This window comes from Acomys russatus, chromosome 6 (genome assembly GCF_903995435.1).
Source record: "Acomys russatus chromosome 6, mAcoRus1.1, whole genome shotgun sequence".
Taxonomy (NCBI): domain Eukaryota; kingdom Metazoa; phylum Chordata; class Mammalia; order Rodentia; family Muridae; genus Acomys; species Acomys russatus.
The window spans coordinates 74,720,503-74,737,526 of NC_067142.1; the positions used below are offsets into that span (position 1 = coordinate 74,720,503).

The 17,024-nt window shown below is 44.4% G+C and overlaps 1 protein-coding gene across 1 annotated transcript in view; it reads right to left on the minus strand.

Annotated features, from left to right (window-relative positions):
- The window catches only part of Coq8a (coenzyme Q8A), a 450,047-nt gene that overhangs the window by 29,687 nt on the left and 403,336 nt on the right, over nt 1-17,024 (minus strand). The gene's annotated exons all lie outside the window — the stretch shown is intronic.

Below are 17,024 nucleotides of genomic sequence, written 5' to 3' on the forward strand. Positions count from 1 at the left end.
AGGGAAGTCCGTGCCCTGGCTGACACCAAGGTCCCATCCCCTCCAGTTTTTGTATGTAAGGTAGTTGTGCTAGTTGTGGGTGTCAAAACAAAACAAGGAATTCTAACCAAAGGTGAAAAACAGCCCTAGGAGCGCTAGAGTCCCTCTGTTGACCCACAACGGCCCTCAGAGACTGCTTACCCAGAGAAGATAGGATTGCGACAGATCTGCCCCCGCCACCTTTGTACCACATGGGAGAAAATACCTACCCTTGAGGCCTTTCCAAGATGCTTCCATGCCAGCTCAGCCCTTTCGCCCAGCTATGCCAGGCCAGCTTCCTTCTAAAATACCGAAAACAACCACAGTTTGTTTTCCATTTTCATCAGATTAGTATGATTTTGACCTCATTTCCTGGGAGAATAATGACCTGTTTTATTATAGTTTAAAAAAAAGACATTCCTCTTAGGCTGGAGAGACGTCTCGGAGGTTAAGAGCACTGGCTGCTCTTCCAAAGGTCCTGAGTTCGATTTGCAGCAACCATATTTATAATGTGATCTGGTGCCCTCTTCTGGCGTGCAGGCATACATGCAGGCAGAACACTATACATAATAAATGAATCTTTAAAAAAAAATATCTCTTGGTCTGATACACACACACACTTTTTTCAGATATGTATACAGTATTGTGGTTATATTCTTAAGAGTCCTTATGTTTTGTGGATGAATTCCAAATTACTGGCAGACAAAAATGTGATGTATTGAACTAGCTTCAAAATATTGAAGGGCTGGAGAAGTAAATGGGCTGGCTATGACTTGACACTTGTAGAAGGGAAATGGTGGGTATGTTGGCGTGCCCATTATCTGTGTGTGTCTGTAGGAGTCCATAATAAAAGAGATGTTAGAAGAGGTGCGTGCATCTCGTTTTTCTACCTCCACACAGGGGTAGCAGAGGCAGACTCCCAGGTGTGACTGACGCTCAGCTTCACCCATAACTCACCACCATAGTGAAGGAGAATCTAAGGCCAAAGGTGTCATCAAAGAGCACGTCAAAAGCAAAAAGAAAATAAATTAAGAATTGACTTATTTAGGCCCTGCCCCTCACTGGCTGCAGCACTTGGGGGAGCAGACCCTCTGCCTTGCCTGGGCAGCACTGTAGAGCTGGCCCTGGTTGCAGGGGTTTCCAGGTGAGCCAGCCCGAAAGGCATGAGAGCAGGAGAGCTGGCCGTGCCCCATGTGGGCTGCGCAGTTGGGTGACCTAGCCAAGGCAGTGCTGGAGAGCTCCCCCTAGTGGTGTGGGTACAGGAGAACTAGCGGGCTGACCAACTCAACCCCAGGCCCAGATCCAGGGCTTTGATTTGGCCCACACCAACATCTACCCCATCTATGAACTGCTGCAGCATGTGAAGGGGCCTGTCCTTGCAGATCCAAAACTACAGGATCTCCATGACACAGGATAGCAACAGAATATTCAATATGAGTCCCCATGAAAATCCAGTATTGATAGTGTCTCATAAGCCAGAAGCCACAAACCAGACCAATGACTCGGTGCAATGAACATTTGCAAGTAAGGTAGACAAAAGAGTATATGGTGGGTCACACTCTAACACACTACAGCTTCCACAATGAGGTTTGTTTGGGTTTTGCCCCCCCCCCTTTGGAGATAGGTTGCCAGGACGGAGGGTGGATACCAGGGGATGGGGAGATGAGTGGGATTGAATGCATGATGTGAAATTCACAAAGAATCAATAAAAAGCTAAATTTTTAAAATCTGACTCATTTTTTTTAAAAAAGATACTTTCAAAGAAAGCCTATGTTGAAGAGATGCCTAATAATACCAACTGGTCAAGTAACAAGAAAATTACAGTATTTCCTTGTCAGCCTCACTATATCAGACCAAGTACTGCTATAATTGTTGCTGGTAAGAAGATGGCCACATAATTCAAAATTAGCAAGAAAACATGAAGCCCGAGTTCCTACTTTGTCTTAATGATGGTAAGACCCCCATCTTAGGTGGTGATTTTTTTCCCCAAACATCTTTAAATGTCCGAAAATTTTTCTTTTTGTGTATCTTCACTAATAGGTGTAGTCTATTAATGCAGTTTTATGTAGGAATGTATACTCGTTGGAACAGATATTATACACATTCTACCTATAACCAGAGATGCCAAGACAGTCACTGGGTGAGTCATGTGATGCTTCAGCATCTTCCCTCTGGTCTCAAAACTGCCTCTTTGGAGGCAGAGATGGGAGGCAGTTAGTTATCATGCCCACGAGCATACAAACCTCTTGAACTGTCTCTTGCCCTTCACCCTCAATCTGCATTTATCTGTTCCCATTTTCAAAAAAAAAAAAAAAAAAACACTTCTGGAAGAATTCTTTATGCTTTCTTCATCCACTTCTTTTTCTTCCGTTTTCCTCGATACTGACCTAGTAAGGCTTTGATAGTTTGCATCTTGAATGTTTTTCTCAAAGCTCACTTGTTAAAGGCTTGGTCCCCAGGGACTGCCTTGGGGAGGTGGTCAAGTGTTTAGGAAGTATGGCCTAGTGGGAGGAAACTGTAGCACTGCGGCCGTGACTTTATAGGGACTATTGAGACCCACGATCTTTCTCTGTTTGCTCACCACTGCCATAAGGGGAGCGGTTTTACCCAGAACACCATCCTGCTATGACATGCTGCCTCGTGAGAGGATCCAAAGCAACAGCCTGACGAACCAGGGCCTAAACCTCCAAAACTGGGAGCCAAAATAAACCTTTCCTACTTTTCAGTTGGTTATCTTGATTATTTTGCCACCTTAATAGAAAGCTAAGGTTTTTCCTATTTAAGATACAAGCTTTAAGCATATAGATTGAGGTTTTGATCAAAACTGAGTTTCCCTGCCATTATTTGATTCTTTCTGTCCAGTTTTATTTCTCCAAGACTCCCATGTGTGTATATTTTTATATAGCTGATATTATCCCAGAGTTCTGAAGCTCTTCACTTTCCTTCATTTTTTTTCAAGCTAGAAATTTCTTTTTTTTTTTTTTTTTTTTCCCTCCAAGCTTGATGTATTTCCATTTGTGCTGCTTCTTTCTCTGGTGCCATTCAGCTCCGCTAGTGAAATAGTCACTTCGCATATTGTGCTTTTCAACTCCAAAGCATCTGATTATTCTTATCATGTCTTTGTGTGTCTATTTTGTGGGGTATCATTCTCATATTTTTTGTTTTAATTTTTTAGACACATTTCCAATAAACTTTTTCAATATATTTGAAATATATGGCTTCAGAATTTAAATTTTTTTGCCTAGTGAGCCCATATCTTTTTTATTTCCTTGGTGTATAGGCTGTTTGTTCTTGTAGCTTTGTGCATCTTGTACTGTTGTTAAAATCTGGGTATCTTAACCCAACATGGTACCTTTGGAAATCAGACTCCTCCCATTGTTGCTTTTATAATATTGTTTTGTAACTTTTCAAGACTAATATGTAAGTCTGTACTTTCTTCTTGTGTGTAACTACCAATAGCTCTACCTAGCTTACTAATAAATATGGTAAGAAGATTTTCTTAGATGCCTGTAACCAGTAAGTCACCTGCCCTGGGGCACTGGATGCTTGCTGGAGCATGCCTTCACCACTCAGTCAAAAAAAAAAAAGTTGACAACTCTGCCTTACCCTAACTCCCTGCTTGCACAATCTGTGGGTCACAAACAGGTGAAATGCAAGGGCCTTCTCCAGTCGTTCCTGCCCAGGACATGACCCAAACATGTGCGTGGCTGTTAGCAGACCCAAGACTATATGGGCATCTATTCCCCTGCAGCTCTCTCTAGTCTGTTGTTTACCCAAACTACCTGAGACAGCCGAGCTGCTGCACAGCTAAAGGCAGTGAAGGAGTTCCCACAATAGACAACTTAAGGCAAGTCAAATAGAGCTGCCTTTTAAGGCGTCCTCCAGGAACCGCCGATGATAAAAGAATGGCAGTTTGTAAAAAATAAAAAATAAAAATAAATAAAAAATAAAAAAATAAAAAAATATAAAAATAAATAAATAAATAAATAAATAAAGAATGGCAGTTTGTATTCCCAGCTCCATTTGGCCCCTGAGGTGGTAGCCTGTCCACCAGGGATGCAGGTAGCCATTTTCAAGATTTCCCTATAGCTGGTGTGACTGAGGAGCTAAGACTGGAGCAAGCTGAAAATTCTAAACTTCAGCCATTTTTCTCCAGTAAATATTCTCTAGGTTGCTGCAAGGCTTCTGTTAGTTGTCGACATTCTAAGAAAAAGAATGTTCCGTCTTTGCCAGTTTCTCCATTATCTTTGTGGAGGACAGAATTTTCATGTCTTTGCCATTTTTGTCACCTTTTTCTGTTTTGTTGTTTTGTTTTGTTTTGTTTTCTGAGACAGGGTTTCTCTGCGTGTGGCCCTGGCTGTCCTAAAATTCACTTTGTAGACCAGGCTAGCCTCAAACTCACAGAGGTCCGCCTGCCTCTGCCTCCCTGAGTGCTGGGATTAAAAGCGTGCATCACCACATCCAGCTTGCCACCTCCTTCCTAAGACAGTTATTTTGGCCTGAACATCACCTTCTCCCATTTCTGTAACTCCCCTAGTAATGAAGTTATTCTAGAAAGACACTCATTCCCCTCCTTTTGGCTGTTAGACTTTTAAAACAATGGACCCCAAGAAATCAAAATTATCCTAGGAGCCTATGCTAAGGAGAAAGAAAAGGATAAAGCCTGGTGCCAGCTAGAGGGGGTGTTGGTCTCCTGGAAGGTTTCATGTAGTCCTGACCTTACGTCAGATTGCCATGCAGGGGAGACTGGAGCTGAAACAGGGCTGACCTGAACCACGCCTCGACAGTACTGCTTAGTTTTGCATTCCTGGGCACTCTATTTAACCCTAAGCCTGAAGATTGACGCGGGTGGGCGCTGGTCCGCTTTGTTTCCCTTACCCCTTTGACCACACTGAATCACTCTCTTCCGTTTTGCAATACATCTTGTTTGTTTAATTAGCCTACTGGCTAAGCCCCTGGCTTGTTAAGGCTGCCCAGCCCAGGCGCCAACCCTAACGACTCCGCACTTCTAAGAAGCAGTCATACCTTCCACTGCTCAGACCCAAAACCTTGGCACCGTGCTTGACACCTGCTCCTATCGTACTTCACATCAAACCCAAGCACAGCTTCTTCCAGTCCATCTTTGAAATGACTGCTGAGTCAACCACTTTTCTCCCTGGGCATCACCGATGCCCTGAGCTAAGCCAGCATCACTTAGCACCTGCATCATTAAGCAGCTCACTGGTCCTCTGTTTATTCACATCCTCCTGCAGTGATCCTTTGTTTTATTCCAAAGCAAAAGGCAGGCCATGCTGAGCTTAAATCCTCTTCCTGCTGCTGACTTCTCATCTCACTCAGAGTAAAGCCCCAAGACCTCTCAGCGGGCTGTACAGACGCAGTATGACCCCGCGCACCCATGCATAGCTTGCAGGTCTTGTCTTCAGCTGTGCTCTCCTTTTCTCACTTTACTCCAAAGGCCTCCTCGAGGTGTTTCAGTGGCCCTGGGTCTCCCCTGTCTGGAATTTCTTCGTTTCACACAGATCCCTCGCAATTTGTCATCGTAATGTTCTACAGAAATGGAACCCAGTCTGTGCCTTATTTGGGTATTGGGGGACTCGCCACTCCTTTACCTTATTTTTTCTCTGTCTCCAGGGCTTTTTATTACTGGATGTACTCATTTCATCACCCTGCTTGTTGCCCTGTGGTCCACCACATCCCTCTTAATATATGCATTGTATGGGAACTCCAAAAGGCCTTCCAGCCCCTCACTGGGCAGTGTTACTGAGTTTGTTCCATCCACCCACCCAATGCGTGAATGAGTGTGTGTGTGTGTGTGTGTGTGTGTGTGCCCCCGCTCGTGCATGTACACACACACACACACACACACACACACACACACACACACACGATCTTTTTCTCCTCCCCTTTCTCTAGTTGCCTGGCTACCTTCAGTAGTGTCCTACACTGACTACTATCAGTGGCAGTCGCTACCGGTCACATTAGTTCCGGCCTAGAGAATCAAGCTTTTTACCCTCAGAGAAAAGTCTGCTGGGTGATCAGTTGCCAACGCTACGCCCTGCCTCAGTTTACCCTGCGGTGTTGAAGCTGGCCTTCAACAGCTCGCCACTGTATCTCTGGCAAGTGGCACAGCTGATTGTGTTCAACAGAGACTACATAGTTTGGGATAGAATCCCAACTCTGTCTCTTACTGGATGACTCTGACTTTCCTTCCTCAGTTTCCTTCTATATAACACTAGTACCCATATCTAATAGGTTATTGAGAATTAAGCGAATATATGCAAAGTGCTGAAGATGCTTTGTGCTGCTATATAGTATATGTTAGTATAATTTTACTTAAATGATAACCCAGTATTATAATATATATCATATATTCAACAAAATACTGCATTATCCAGATTTTTGCAGAAGTGTTACTATATTTCTGTAGAGAGAGACATTGAAACTAAAAAATTAAATTTAACAAGGTCTAATGTTTTCTGCGACTTCATCTAATTTCTTAGGTATCGCCCCTCAAGAACTTTTATATTATCTCAATGTCACTGATCCCTAAACATTTGACACACCAAAAATCAACTCATTTGCATTTGTCCTGGTTTTTCTTTGTTTTTGTTTACTTAGTGATTTAATCTTTTACTTTTCTTTTTTTTTTTTTTTTTTTTTTTTTTTTTTTTTTTTTTTTTGGTTTTTCAAGACAGAGTTTCTCTGTGTAGCCTTGGCCATCCTGGACTCATTTTGTAGACCAGGCTGGCCTCGAACTCACAGCGATCCGCCTGCCTCTGCCTCCCGAGTGCTGGGATTAAAGGCGTGCGCCACCATGCCTGGCTTCTAATCTTTTACTTTTAATAAATCAAAGTATAGTCTTGGCTTATAATACTCAGCAAATCAATTTCTATGTACTGTGTACGACAATGTCTTTTAAGACAGATTCTAAGCAGGATGGGCATACTTCAATCATAACTCCCAGACCTGGAGAAAAATGTCTTGCGACCCTTTTGCTGAATTACAAATGGCAGGCTCCACATTGCCTGAGTTCAGAATGCCCTTTGATGCCTGGGCCCTCTGCCATGTCAACATGCAGCTAAGGCTATAAACAAGACAGGACTGCCACATGCTCAGAACCAGCACAGGAGGAGCAGGTCCAAGAGGGAAGAACTGCCCAGTCACGGCCTGAGTCACCAACACCTGCTCTCCACAGCCCGGCTGTCTGAGGCTCTGCAGTACAGGAACAATGGGTACTTAATAACTCCTTAATTCACTTCATACAACAGGAATCAAAGCCGATTCCAGGGCTGGGGTCTGCCTCTGCGGCCCAGCACTTGCCTATCACACACAAGACCCCGGTTCCAGCCTCAGCAATGCAAAACAAACAAGGTTACTAGAAAACAAACACATTAAAATTCCCAGTGTACCTCAACCAATACAAACTGCCTGAGGAAAGCTGGATTCAACAATCACAGGACTCCTAAAACTTGCCTTTTTATTAAAGAATTATGAAAAATAAATTTTTCAAAATTTGTTATTTGAATTGTAATATTTGAATAAATATTCAAAAAGCATTTTTGAATAAGACTTTTGGATAAATTTACTTTACTCCTTCATTAGGTAATATATTCACTGAATTTATAAAACAATTTACCTTCAAACCTCTGTTGTGGCCAGGTTTGGTGACACATACCTGTAATTCCCAACACATAAGAGTCACAGACAGATGGATCAAATAAAACAAAACCAAACAAAAGCCACTTGCTGCGAGATGTCCCCACCTTCTTACCTGTTTCCCAAATTCTTCGTCATACACAAGGACTCCCACACAAAGCTCACCACTGCTTAAGGCCTCTTGTTCCTCCACTCAGGGATTTCAAATGCATGAGTAAATACAAACCTACCCTCAAGCAACTTACTACACAGACAGACAGTGCTCTGGTCAGCTTTCTTTCTTGTTGTTCTAGTTTTTTGTTTGTTTGTTGGTTGGTTGGTTTTTTTGTTGTTGTTTTGGTTTGGTTTGGTTTTTAGTTTTTTTGTTTGTTTGTTTGTTTGTTTGTTTGTTTTGGAAACAGGCTTTCTCTGTGTAGCTCCGGCTGTCTAGAACTCCTTCTGTAGACCAGGCTGGCCTTATATTTGGAGATCCACCTGCCTCTGCCTCCCAAGTGCTGAGATTAATGGTGCGTGACACTATGTCCAGCCCCCTTTTTTTTCCATTTAAAAATAACAGCTTTTTTTCAGACTGTCCCACACAGAATTCTGTCTAAAAAATGGCAAGTTTGAACGCAGGGAGAGTCGACGGCCAAACTCTGTCTAGACAGAGTAAGCAAGTCCTCAATAGTTCCTGCCTCACAAATATGTCTGTCAGATATATTGGGCCAGAAGGCTGAAGAAGATGCTCCAGCATTATAGAGAGTTTGGGATGACTGTTGAGGTAGCAAACTGTCCCTGTCATTTTCTCCTTTGGAAAGTTACTAACCTGCACTCCTGGCATACTCAGGTAATCAAGTTTATTCCTTCTCAAGTCTCTGATGGGATTGAAGACCAGGTAGCTTAGTTTCACAATGAGGCTTAGTTGTTTAGGGGTTAAGATGTTTTTAGGTCTAGATAAATGTTTTAAGTTGATAATGACAAGATGTGATGGAGATTGGCTTACACTCAGAATTTTAGACACACCAAGATAGGAAACATGTTTTCTTCAAGGCTGTCAAATACAAATAGTCAAAACACTAAGAATATAACACTTATATAATTCCTGATTGTGTCATGGTTCTTCTTGCTATAGGTAGTTTATTGTGTGTATGTATAATAATATAAATGTATGTGTAAAAAATAAGAAATGTTGAATTAAAAAATACACATTAAAAAATTAACAGCTTTAGGGACTAGAGAGATGACCCAGTGTTTAATAGCACTTGCTGCTCTTACAGAGCACCTAGGTTTGATACCCAGCACCCATACTGTGGTTCACATTGTCCATAACTCCAGTTTCAGAGGATCTGGTGTGTTCTTCTGACTTACACAGGTACCAGGATTTCTGTGGTACACATCCATGCAGGTAAAGCATTCATAGGCATAGCCAGGCAGTGGTGGCAGATGCCTCTCATTCCAGCACATGGGGGGCAGAGGCAGGTGGCTCTCTGCATATGAGGCCAGCCTGGTCTACAAAGAGAGTTCCAGGACATCCAGGGCTAAACAGTGAAACTCTGACTTGAAAACGACATAGTCACATTTTTTAAAAAAATGCTAAATAGTAGCTTTAGGGCCTAGAGAGATGGCTCAGTAGTAAAGACGACATCACCACTCTTACAGAGGTCTGGTCTCAGAACCCACACTGAGTGGCCTATGCCACTGCAACTACAGCTCTTGGAGGAGTCAATGCTTTTGCCTCCATGGACACACACACACAATCGCACACACACACAAACACGCACATACACACATATGCATGCATATACGCACGCACACATGCCGCATATGTGCACATCATACTTAAAAAAAAAATAAGGGTCTGGAAAGATGGTTCCATGGTTACAAGCACTTGCTCTTTCAGGGGCCCCAAGTTTGATTCCCAACACCCGTGTCCGGTGCCTCACAACTGTTTATAAGTCCAGCTCCAGGTGATCCAATGCCATCTTCAGGCTTCCGTGTCACCTGCACACATGGGGAATACACATAGACACACGTATGTACATATATACAAAAGTTTAAGTTAAATAAATTTTATAATATTGATGATGATGATAGCTTTAAGCATCTTCCAAATCAGTGTGTAAGGCATCTTTGCTCTTTCTCTGGGTTATGTTAATGCATGAACCATGATTTTCTTTTCTTTTCTTTTAAATGCTGGAGTTTTATTTTCTATTCCATGTCTTTTTTTTTTTTAATGGTTTGTTTGTTTTTATTTTGTGCACACTGGTGTTTTACAAGGGTTTCAGATTCCCTGGAAGTGGAATTACAGACAGTTGTGAGCTGCCATGTGGCTGCTGGGATTTGAACGCAGGTCCTCTGGAAGAACAGCCAGTGCTCTTACCCCCTGAGCCATCTCTCAGCCCCAATAAGGATTTCATTAACAGTCTCCTTGTCCTGCCGATGGTTTCTATTCTTTGGCTTTCATAAGCAGTGCTGCACTCTGAAGTAAATACCCCTGTTTTCATATTGTGACTACATGGGCTAAATGGGACGGATTGGTGATTCCCCGAGGCAGGCCAGGGCAGAGCCCACAGTGTGCCTGCTACCCTTAGGGTCTGAGAATCATGGTTCACTGACTCCAGGACTACTCTTCAAACCCCTAACTCTTAGAGGTGACAACACAAGGCAAACAGACCCTGTCTGGGGCCCAGGAGTTATTTTAAAATAAAATAAAATAAATTTTCATACATGTATTTTGTGTTGCTGTGTGCATTGCAGACAAACTATCGCAGGCCATAAACTAAAGTCATAAGACTTTCCCCATACCCAGCCCAGGCCTAAGAGAACAACTGAGGAATTCCCAACCCTGTTGAACTGAGGCAAGACTAATCACTGTAATTAGCTGACTGCACAATTAGAGCTGATTAAACACGTTACAGAAGAGGCTCCTACTGTGCTCCCGACAGCTGGAAACAGCCCTGCTCAGCCCAGCAACTACAAACTGATGCTTTTCTCTGTGTCTGTGCTCTCAGAACATGTGTCTGCCTTGGGGAGGCCACTGCAGGCTTAGTTATTCTTCATTTAAACTGAGATACAGTGTATATTTAGCAAAATGCAGATCTTAAGTCTACAATTTTTTGTTTGTTTGGTTGGTTGGCTTGTTGTTGTTGTTTTTATTTCATTACTGAGACCAGGTCTCACTGTATAGCCGTGGCTGGCCTCAGCCTTACAGAGATCAACCTGCCTCTGCCGAGTCTAGGAGTGCTGTGATTTGAGGCCAGAGCTGCCACATCAGCCAGCTGGTAAATTCTTACAAATGAAATGTGTAACCATCAACACCTTAGTCAAAATAAGCTAGATTTCGGTTATTTCCTTTTGCCTTCTTAAAAATGTTGGTTTTTATTAATTCATTAGAGAAAGGTGACAAGGTGAGATACTGGTGTGTTTGGCTTTCTAGTATTAATATAGTAATTTTCCAACAGAATCATGATCACCAACTTTAATATTTCAAATGACATTCCCCTAAATTGCTAGTCCTTGTTTGTTGAATGTAAAACAGAAGAGCTTTTCTCCAGATTTGTTCTTTGACAATTTCATGCATGTATAAAATGCATTCTGGTTATTCCCCCATTGCTTTCTCCCTCCTATGCCTACCAACCCCACCTCCTCCCCACCCGCCCCTCTCCTAGATTCATGACTTTTGGTTTTATTTTGTGACACACTTAATTTAACCAAGGCCGGCCAGGCACAGTGGCACACACCTGTGATCCCAGCACTCGGGAGGCAGAAATAGGCAGATCTCTGTGAGCTCAAGGTCAGCCTGGTCTACAATGTGAGTCCAGAAGAGCCAGGGCTATACAGGAAAACCCTGTCTCAAGAACAAAACAAAACAAAACAAAAAATTACCAGAAGTCTTCTGTATGACAAATAGAACTAGGCAGTGACACCCAGTGGGATCACCAGTAGGTACACACTGAAGGTAATAACTTCCTGTCGCTCTGCACCTATCTGCAGCATCTAGTTCAGCAATGAGGGTAGGGTCCCCTGAGACCCTCCTCCCTGCATGCCTAACTGTTGACCAGTCACTTGTGCAGACCCAGTGCAGGCATACATGCATGCTGGGAGTTCAGGATTGCAATGCAGGCATGCATACATGCTGGGAGTTCAGGATTGCAGTGCAGGCATGCAAACATGCTGAGAGTTCATGATTGCAGTGCAGGCATGCATACATGCTGGGAGTTCAGGATTGCTGTGCAGGCATGCATACATGCTGGGAGTTCATGATTGCAGTGCAGGCATGCATACATGCTGGGAGTTCAGGATTGCAGTGCAGGCATGCAAACATGCTGGGAGTTCATGATTGCAGTGCAGGCATGCATACATGCTGGGAGTTCAGGATTGCAGTGGCTATGTATTTCTCAGAGCATTGTTCTGCCTTGTTCCTTACTTCCCAGATCCTTAGATTATTTCTGCCTTTCCTCAGTGTTCTTTGAACAGAACAGAAGACATGTCTTGTTTAGGGCTGAGCACTCACCACCATTTCTTCTCAGCACCTTGGACAGACACAAGTCTCAGCACCCACTGATGTTGAAAGGAAGGAGGATCCTCTGAATGAGGATGGGAGAAGCATTTGTCAGGGGTGGTCCCTGGGTGGCAGCAGTCTGCAGACGTTCTGGTGAAGGCGCGTTGGGAGGCCCAGGAAGAGGAAAGGAAGGAGGGATGGCATGCTGATGTGGACAGGCTCCTGGGAATGCCGTCAGGATTGACAAGACTTAAGGATGAAAGGAGCAGGTCCTCCCTGGTGCAAAGGTCTGAGCACCTCCTTCCATTTGAGTTTTCCCTGTGTTTTCTTTTGTGGTGTTGGTGATAGAACGCAAGGCCTTGTGTACTCCAGGCAACACTGTACCACTGAGCTATAGCCCTAGCCAAAAGGTTAGTAGTAGTAGTAGTAATGATAGGAAGAGAAGAAGGGGGAGGAAGAGGAGAAGGAGGAAGAGGAGGAGGAGGAGAAGAAATAGTTATCTGTCTTTCCAAACAGTCCCCATCATGACTCTCTCCAGCCCTCTTCCCTACCTCAGGGAACTGTTCTGTGTTGATTTTATTTAGGGGGAAAGAACTGATTAAGCCATGAACTAGGAAGTAGCGATTAACTTGGAAGGAACCTATGATTCAGCCTCACGCCTTTGAGTCCTCATTCGGGGTGAGGAATCCTAGTCACTGGATACATGCTTTCTTTGTTCTCCTTCACAAAGTCCCTGGGTACTATGTAAAAAAAAGTATTTCACTTGTTTTAAATTAATTACAAATTACAAGTTTTAGAACCATTTCCCGATTTGGGCCCTGAGTTGCAAACTTGAGAATCAGCAAACACACCAGAGGGTAGACACCAGGGACAGAGCCGAACTCTGTAGACTCCCTGCCCACACCTCCGTGAGCAGCACATCCTTGGTTACAGAAAGATGGTTGAACAGGCGAGCAAAGAAGACAGGCCCTGGGCACCAGGAGCCAAGCAGAAAGTACCACATGGTCAGAGCCCTCTGTGGACACGAAATCACTTCATGTCCATGGTCCCACAAACTCCACAGAGGATTTCAACTTACAGAGGAGGACTGACCAGGACACTGTTACAAGGAGGCTCAAATCCAATGTGGCCATTGGATAGAGAAGAACAGGGTTGCGCAGCTCCCTCGGGTGAAGTCAGTGATCTTGACTAAGAAGCAAGAGCTTACAAGCCTGGACAGAGCACAGCGCTCCTCTGCCTTTGGGCCTTCTCTTTCTTTGCATCAATGAGAGAGGCGTCATATAGGAGCCCTGGGCATGATAAAGCACCTCATCTAGTTGCCCTCACCTCAGTTTCCCCCCAGGAGTGTTGGGAGTCATGCAAGAGCACACAAAGGGCATCTATGGAAGAGCAAAGCTAACAAGCTGTCTTGTTACTGGGCACTGAAAAATCTGTTTTCTGGGCTGGAGATGACTCTTTCTTTCTTTCTTCTTTTTGTTTGTTTGTTTGTTTGTTTGTATGTTTGTTTGTTTTTCAAGACAGGGTTTCTCTGTGTAGCCTTGGCTGTCCTGGACTCACTTTGTAGACCAGGCTGGCTTTGAACTCACAGCGATCCACCTGCCTCTGCCTCCCAAGTGCTGGGATTAAAGGCGTGCACCACCGCCTGGCACAGCAAGAACTTTTAACCACTGAGCCATCTCTCCAGCCACTTAAACTGAGTTCTTAAAAAGTATGTTAAGACTCTAAGACATGGTAATATAAAGAATTTTTCCTCTGAAAAACATGTATATTATTTGTGATGCTTCTATTAGTATTAAGAGAAATGAAGTCAGCTTTCAGCCTAATACCCAGTTTGCATTTCCAACATATTCTGTAGGAGGCGAAATGGGGTTCTGATCCATAGAAGGTGGTAGTGACTCTCTGGTGATGGCTCTGCGCCTTGACCTTATTGACAACTGTGGTTGAAGGTTTTGCAGCCTACGTGTCCCTTGTTTTCTTGGCCAGCATTCCCAAGTCCTGTCTTTAGGGGCCCTTGTTCCTTATGAGCTGGGACCATGCCTTGTGCCTCTTTCATAACCCATGTGCTCCCCATGCCATGAGAAACACTGGCTAGTCCCCAGAGCTGGTGGACAGCTCATGGAAATTTCCAGAACAGTTGTTCACCCCGCCCCCACTGGGACCTGGCTTACGAGTATGACCGGCCCAAGGACACTGAGCCTGGCTCTGGGTCAGGCTCAAGGTCTATTTACGACTTTTTATCTCAGAGTTGGCATGTTGGTGCTTTGTACTCAGGAAACCTCCTGCCCTAGTCAGCATAGCAACACAAATCTGTATCTGGGAGAAAGGAGATAGTAGGCCAGGCATGCCAACCTGTCGCCCACCATGGCTGCATGGCTGGTCCGCTGTCACTCTATTCTTGTTCGTTTATTCTGGTTTGGAGTTTAAATCTTTGCTGGGAATGAGGAAAACCTTCTGATACTAGATACTAGCGTGCTTTTTGCATTAACATAGCATCTGATAATACCTCTTCATGACAACTGAAGAATTTCTTAACAAGCTCACACGTTTCCCCTTACTGTGCAAAAGCTGTCTCCCACACACATTCCTCTGAGGTCAGAGCACTGACAGAATCAGTCACTGATGTACCCACAGGGCCCTGTGGAAGCTGCAGGGAGGGGCTGCTCTGACTGCCTGGTGCCAGAGGACAGTGGGGGAGGAGCCACCCAGCCTCCACCAGAGCAGCTGTCCCCTCATCCCAGGCAAAAGCCCCAGTGCCAGAGAAGCCGAGAACAGAGCTCAGCCGGGGATTCATCCTGCGTCCTGAAGTACACTGTGTGACTCTTTTGACTTCAGAAGTTCCTAAGGGACCTGTTTACTGCGCTCCTAGCTTTATCCGAGGAGCTCTACACTATTTGCTTACCAGTGGATGTGTGTGTTATGCATCATATGCCAACTGGAGCCTTCTTAACAAAATTGGTTCAAACTTCTACCCTACCTCCCAGAAGAAGGCTAAAGTCCTTCAAAGCCTCAGCCATCTCCTGGAGGCAGGCCAAGGCAAAGGGCGGGATTAGCCTTCCATCATCACTGCCCCTGGCTCTGAGCCCTGAACTGGCATGTAACCATCTTACCAACCATGCACTGTCGCTATCCAGGGCTGTGCTGGCTCCTTCAAAGGACCACAGGGGTCTAGATGGCAACTCCAGGTTGAGTAGATGCCTCCAAGTTCTCTCTCCTTAAGTTTTGTGGCCTGACTCCCATCAAGAAGCAGCATCCCTCCTTCTTACCTCTCTCCTCTCCACTGCCTCCTGAACTCCACATTCTTCTCCCTCTGCTCTGGAGAACCAATTATTCCTCTATCGTTCTTCTGCCAAACTCAACCGTTCAGATTCGGCCATGGTCTCTACGAGTGTTGTCTACTAAACTCTTGCCAGAGGACAACTCCATGTCTCAGAAACAGGAAACAATAGAGAGAAATGCTTCCTCGGGTTCAGTCCTCACCCCGGGACCACCTGATGGAAAGGTGAAAGCGAGAGAACGTCGCCATCTCTCGGGCATCTGAAATGCTCTGACTCTGCGCCAAGAACTGGGAAGGAAGGAAGGAGAATCTCGGGGTACCTGGAGAAGTGGGATGCACAGCTAATCTTGTGAGTCAAGAGCAAAGGAAATATGGCTCACACAGGACCAAGTAAGGTTGTAAATTATAAACGATCCCTCTTTACAATAAAAAAAATTTTTTTTTCTATAAACAAATACAAAAAGCAAGTGGCATCCTGGTCCTTTTTGCTGCTGTAACAAAAGGTCCGAAGATACTTTCCACAGAGAAGAGATGTTTATTCAACTCACAGGTTTAGAGTCGTAGAGTCCAAGAATAGATGGCCTATTAATTCAGCCTCCAGTGATGGCTTCATGGTGCATGGCAACACTGTGGCGCCCACTACAGAAGCGGCCAACTGCAATGCAAAACAGAAAGCCAATGCCTCGGGGAGTCGGCAGGGGTCCTTCTATTAACAACTCGTTCTTGGAAGAGCTACTGTATTCTTAAGATGACAGGGTCATCAGTGACCTAATTCCTTACCACTAGGTTCTGTCCCTGAAAGATTCCATTGCCTTTCCATATCACCATACTGGGGACGAGCTTCCAGAACAAAACTCTCCAGGGGAGAAACCACATCAAACCCACAAGCGTGAGTCAGGTGGTCAGCAGGGTGCTCTTCTTCCAGCCTGCCTGAAAAAGGCATCATCTTTTTTCCACATGGGGTTCAATGGCCAAACCTGGTAACAGAGTCTACTTCATTTGCCACCGCTCCACCAGCTGAAATGCAATTACATAGCCATACCAGGCTGGGAAATGCCACCATTGGTGTACCCAGACAGCAGAAAAATACACTAATTTGTGTGACGGCTAAGTCTCCTGCTGACCCCCTTTAGTTTCCCTTAATAAGGAGAAGGAAACAACAGTCAAGGAAGAAAGTTAAAGGACAGTTTGGTTCTGAAGAGACCCTAAGGAAGCTCTTTTGACCTTGGTATCCAAAGGTACTAAGTGGGTCATAGTAAGTTCAACTTTATCTTGAAGAAACCTTGGTGAGAAGAAATGCTGCTAGAAGGCTGAAGAGGCCCACATTGTCATCTCGATTGTCAAAAAGACTACAAGACCCAAATCTAAAAGGTGTACGCTGGTTAGCTAGCCATCAACGTGGGAGTGGGCTAAAGAGACGATTGAATGAGTGGACTTGAGTGTTCTGAAGGGTGAAACTTGACCACTAAGAGCCAGTGTCATCCACACACGCTTCCTTCCCTCCTTTTAAAGGAGTTTTAACAATGTCCACATTCTTGAGACGTTTACACTAAACAAATAATTTAAAATATGGTAGACGATACAAGAGCTTTGTAC